Source organism: Aristolochia californica, unplaced genomic scaffold, assembly GCF_029961685.1.
Source record: "Aristolochia californica isolate CCGP_79_NKW_82.1479 unplaced genomic scaffold, dmAriCali1.0.hap1 SCAF_13, whole genome shotgun sequence".
Classification (NCBI taxonomy): domain Eukaryota; kingdom Viridiplantae; phylum Streptophyta; class Magnoliopsida; order Piperales; family Aristolochiaceae; genus Aristolochia; species Aristolochia californica.
The window spans coordinates 21,687,378-21,693,312 of NW_027181804.1; the positions used below are offsets into that span (position 1 = coordinate 21,687,378).

Below are 5,935 nucleotides of genomic sequence, written 5' to 3' on the forward strand. Positions count from 1 at the left end.
TAATTAGGGTAAGATTATAATTGAGGTTAGATTTTGGTATTTTAATCCGATTTCTGTCTTTAACTCTAGGCGCCCGAGAGGGGCTAGACGCAAGGATTGAGAAATCCGGATTCGTAGTTACGTGGCGCTCGAGAGAGGCACGAATCACGGTAAAATCCAGAGTTGACGTTTCCTGTTGTGCAAGTAGTTAATTAAATTATTGCTTGATAATTTAGGATATAATTAGTATTTAGTTCATATTAATTCATCATATTTGGTTAGGCTAGTTGACTGAAGAATACACGAAATTCAATCCTCCCTGTGGATATGACCCTCGCTTACTGCTAGATTACATGAACGATTCGTACGCTTGCGAGGTATAAAAGTCGATGTAACTAAAATTCTACATCAAGTTTTTGGCGCCGTTGCCGGGGAGGCACGTATTAAGCGTATATCTTTGTTCTCCATAGTCTTAGGTTAGATTTTATTTTATTTTATTTTTGTTTTTATTTTTATTTTTTTATTTTTTTTGCTTTCATAATTTTAGTTTGGTATTTTTTATGAAATTATTTTTATTTCTTCTAGTTAGTTCATATTTTTAGTAGCGAGTTTGTTAGCTTAATTTGATAGTTCATTTTGTTTCTTTTTGTGTTTTTATGCACGGGCGCCGCTCCCTAGGTGGACCATTAGCTCCCTTTGTTGAAGAGGTAGAACATATTTGTAGGAAAACACCCGAAGTCAAGTTAGGAGCTACCATGGCCAATCAGGGCGAACCATTACAGTTACCTGCAGCAGGTGACCGTAGAGCCCTGAGGGATTATTCTATCCCATCCCACTTCACATCACCTTCTTGCATTATATTGCCACCCACTACTACCGCCAGTTATGAGTTGAAACCGGGTGTGATCCAACTCCTCCCTACATTCTATGGGTTGGATAAGGAGGACCCATATTACCACATCAAGGAATTCTTAGATATTTGTGCAACTTTTAAATTCCAGAATTTCTCAGATGACTCTATCCGGTTAAGACTTTTTCCATTTTCACTTAAGGATAAGGCCAAGTCTTGGCTTAATTCCTTGGAGGTGGGCAGCATTACTTCATGGGACACGTTAGTCACAAAATTTTTGTCCAAGTACTTTCCCATTCAGAGAACTACAGCCCTCAGGAGAGAAATCTCCAACTTTATGCAGCAGGAGGGTGAACACTTTTATGAGGCTTGGGAGAAATGGAAGGATTTGATCCGTAGGTGTCCGCATCATGGGTTTGAGAAATGGCATTTAGTGCAATACTTTTATCAAGGTCTTACACCCCAGGTTAGATCCATGGTAGATGCAACGAGTGGTGGGAGTTTGATGGGTAAGAGTGCTAGTGAGGCGTGGGACTTCTTTGAAACGTTGAGTGATCAATCTCAGCAATGGGGTTCGTCATTTAATGTTGATAGGAGATCCCACGAAACCAAAAGAGGGGTCTCTACGAGGTTAGTGAAACACCTATGCTCATGGCCAAGATTGAGGGGTTGACTAGAAAAATTGATGCCCTTATGGTGTCCAAGAGTTCACCTGCTCCTAACCCATCTACTGTCTGTGCCATATGCTCTGGTTCATCTCATCCCACACAAATGTGTCCATCTAGTTCATCCTACCCAGAGCTCATTGAGGACTTGAATGCAGTCCAGAATTTTCATAGACCAAACCGGAACGATCCTTTTTCAGAAACATATAATCCGGGTTGGGCTAGGCACCCAAATTTCTCATGGTCCAAGGGCCCACAGGTTGGGGGTCCTCCAGGGTTTACTCAACCCCAAGCTCCGCGCCCACACTTCACCCAACAACCATTGATTCCACAAAAACCTTCACTTGAGGATACACTTCAATTATTCATGCAGAATACACAGTCCTCCATTGCCAAACTTGAAATGCAAGTGAGTCAGTTGGCCAGCCACAATAGACTCCCGAGTCAAACCATTCCTAACCCCAAAATCACACATGAGAGTGAGTTGAGTTCCAAACCCCACCATGAGCAAGCAAAAGCCATAACCACCCTTAGGAGTGGTCGTGAGTTGAACAATGGGGTAGGGACCACTAAGTCTAAGGAGTCAAAGGATGACAATGGGGACACATCATTGAGTGACGAACCTCCAAGTTCTCCACCAACAACCAAGCAGATCCCTAACCAAGTCCCACTAGCTCCTTATCCGCAGAGGTTATCGGGCCCACCTAGGAAAGGAGATAGCATGCATGAAACGTTGGAACTGTTTAGTAAGGTTCACATTAACATTCCACTTCTTGATGCTATTAGGCAAGTCCCTGCCTATGCCCGATTTTTGAAAGACCTTTGTACACAGAAGAGAAAACAACATGTTAACAAAAAGGTCTTTCTTACTGAGAATGTAAGCTCAATTCTGAAGCACAACACTCCTCCTAAAGTTAAAGATCCTGGATGTCCCACAATTTCATGTGTCATTGGTGAACATACCATCCAGAGAGCTATTCTTGACTTAGGAGCAAGTGTGAATTTGCTTCCTTTCTTTGTGTACCAGCAATTAGGTTTGGGGGAATTGAAGCCTACCCCCATCACACTTCAACTAGCTGACCGTTCTGTCAAGATACCACGAGGAATAGTTGAAGATGTTTTGATAAAAGTGGACAAATTTTTGTTCCCGGTTGATTTCATTGTTCTTGATACAGAACCAGTATTCAATGTGACCAACCAAATTCCTGTCATCCTAGGACGTCCCTTCTTAGCCACATCTAATGCTATCATTCATTGTAAAAGTGGTGAGTTGGAGTTGTCTTTTGGAAATTTTAAGGTCTCATTGAATGTATTTAATGCCGGGCACCACCCACTTGAGTCTGATGATCTGAGTCCTGCATTTAATATAGAAACTGTTATGCTTGATAACGAATCCACTCTTGAATCTTTTGAGTCTTGCATAACATCTTTAGACATGGACTATTTTGATGAGGAAACATATTTCCGAGAGGTTAATTCTTTACTCAATTCTGTACCTCTGTTGGAGGAAGCTTATGAGGTTATCACAACTGATCATCCACAGGATCTTCCTCTTGACTTAGACAAACCTCTCGAAACTTCCAAGCTAGATCTTAAGCCACTTCCTCCCACGTTGAAGTATGCGTTCTTGGGACCCATGAACTCATTACCAGTCATTATTTCCTCTGATTTGAGTATTGAGCAGGAGGAACAATTGACTGAAGTTTTACAAGCACACAGAGGCATTGGGGTGGACTCTTGATGCCTTAAAAGGGATTAGCCCCTCCATATGCATGCATCGTATTCATTTGGAGGAGGGGACTAAAGCCTCACGTGAGATGCAACGTAGGTTAAATCCCCATATGCTGGAGGTTGTGAGAGAAGAAGTCATTAGGTTGCTTGTGACAGGAATCATTTACCCTATTTCCGATAGCACCTGGGTGAGTCCAATTCAAGTTGTCCCTAAGAAAGGGGGGATAACAATAATGAAAAATGAGAGTGGTGAATTGATTCCCACAAGAACTACCACCAAGTGGCGTGTCTGCATTGACTATAGAAAACTTAATTCCGTCACTAGGAAGGATCACTTCCCACTACCTTTCATTGATCAGGTACTAGAGCGATTGGCCGGCCACAATTTTTATTGCTTCTTAGATGGATACTCCGGCTACAATCAAATTCCCATTGCTCCAGAAGACCAGGAAAAGACCACATTCACGTGTCCGTTTGGCACCTATGCTTACAGACGCATGCCTTTTGGTTTATGCAATGCACCCGCCACTTTCCAACGGTGCATGATGAGTATTTTTTCTGACATGATTGGTGAATTTTTAGAGGTCTTTATGGATGACTTTTCTGTGTTTGGCTCTAGTTTTGATACATGTCTGTACAATCTTTCACTCGTATTGTCCCGTTGCATTAAGTCCAATTTAGTCTTGAATTGGGAGAAATGCCACTTCATGGTGAAAGAAGGAATTGTGTTAGGACATGTAGTGTCTGAGAGGGGTGTAGAAGTGGACAAAGCCAAGGTTGACCTAATTACCAATCTGTCACCACCTACTTCTGTGAAGGGAGTGCATTCTTTCCTTGGCCATGCTGGGTTCTATAGGCGTTTCATTAAAGACTTTAGCAAAATTTCTCGTCCTTTGACGATTTTACTTGCTCAAGATGTTGCTTTTGCCTTTGATGATGCCTGTATTCATGCTTTTGAGACACTGAAGAAATGTTTGTCCACTGCACCCATTGTCCAACCCCCTATTTGGTCTTTGCCTTTTGAGTTGATGTGTGATGCCTCTGACTATGCATTGGGGGCTGTTTTGGGGCAAAAGACAGATAAAATGCCCTGTGTCATTCAATATGCTAGCCGAACTCTTCATGATGCTCAATTGAATTATACTACCACTGAGAAGGAGTTGCTAGCTGTTGTGTTTGCCTTGAACAAATTCAGATCATATCTGTTAGGGTCAAAGGTTATAGTGTTCACTGATCATTCTGCTTTGAAGTATTTATTATCCATCAAGGACACTAAACCTCGCTTGATTAGATGGATCTTGCAATTGCAAGAATTTGACCTTGAGATTCGAGATAAGAAGGGTTGTGAGAATGTTGTTGCTGATCATCTATCTAGGATATGTGTAGTACCTCAGGAAGGATTCCTTCCTTTAAATGATTCCTTCCCTGATGAACAACTTCTCCAAGTATCCCAGTTGCCTTGGTTTGCTGATATAGTCAACTATCTTGTAACTCATAAGATTCCTGATTATTGGAGTAAACAAGATAGATTGAAATTCTTTTCCCAAGTCAAACATTTTTTTTGGGATGACCCTTATTTGTTCAAGGTGTGTTCTGACCAAGTCATTAGGCGTTGTGTACATGAGCAAGACTTTGCCAACATTCTTGAATTCTGTCATTACCACGCATGTGGTGGACATTTTGGTGCTAGAAAGACCGCGGCTAAAGTCTTGCAATGTGGTTTCTATTGGCCTTCATTATTTAGAGATGCCCATGAGTTTTGTCAGGTGTGTGATAAATGCCAACGAACTGGTTGTTTGTCTAGGAAGAACATGATGCCTCTTAACCCCATTCTTATTGTTGAATTGTTTGATGTGTGGGGTATTGACTTCATGGGTCCTTTTCCTGTCTCGTTCGGCTATCAATACATCCTTGTTGCTGTTGAATATGTCTCTAAATGGATTGAAGCTATATCATGTAAGACAAACGATCACAAAGTGGTGGTAAAGTTTTTAAAAGAAAATATCTTTAATCGATTTGGTACCCCGAGAGCGATCATCAGTGATGGGGGATCTCATTTTTGTAACAGAGCATTTGAGGCCTTATTGAAGAAATATTCCATCACTCATCGGGTGTCCACTCCATACCACCCGCAAACTTATGGTCAAGTGGAAATCTCTAATAGAGAGATCAAACGGATTTTGGAGAAGACGGTTCGCTTTGATAGGAAAGATTGGTCCACTCGATTGGACGATGCCTTATGGGCCTATCATACCGCTTATAAGACTCCTATTGGGATGTCTCCATTTCGCCTAGTATTCGGCAAAGCATGTCATCTACCTGTTGAGCTTGAGCATAGAGCTTATTGGGCCATTAAGGCTTTAAATTTTGATTTAACTCAAGCGGGTGAGGAGAGAAAGTTGCAATTGAATGAGTTGGAAGAGATACGTCATGATGCTTATGAGAATGCCAAACTGTATAAGGAGCGAACAAAGCTTTTACATGATAAATCTATTTTTCGCAAGTCTTTTACTGTTGGGCAGAATGTTTTACTTTATAACTCACGATTGCATTTGTTTCCAGGGAAGCTAAGATCCAGGTGGTCCGGTCCATTTGAAGTTACACAGGTGTTTCCTCATGGCGCTATTGAGATCCGCAATCACGGAGACGGGTCGATCTTCAAAGTTAACGGTCAGAGGCTCAAACCGTATCTTGAGAATGTCCCCACACC

At 41.7% G+C, this 5,935-nt stretch overlaps 1 non-coding gene across 1 annotated transcript; it reads right to left on the reverse strand.

The window, feature by feature from the left end:
* Positions 1–1,139: 1,139 nt before the first annotated feature.
* On the reverse strand, positions 1,140–1,246 carry LOC137949149 (small nucleolar RNA R71). The gene has a single exon (XR_011111721.1). It is a non-coding gene; the product is annotated as a small nucleolar RNA R71 (small nucleolar RNA).
* Between the last annotated feature and the right edge of the window lie 4,689 nt (positions 1,247–5,935).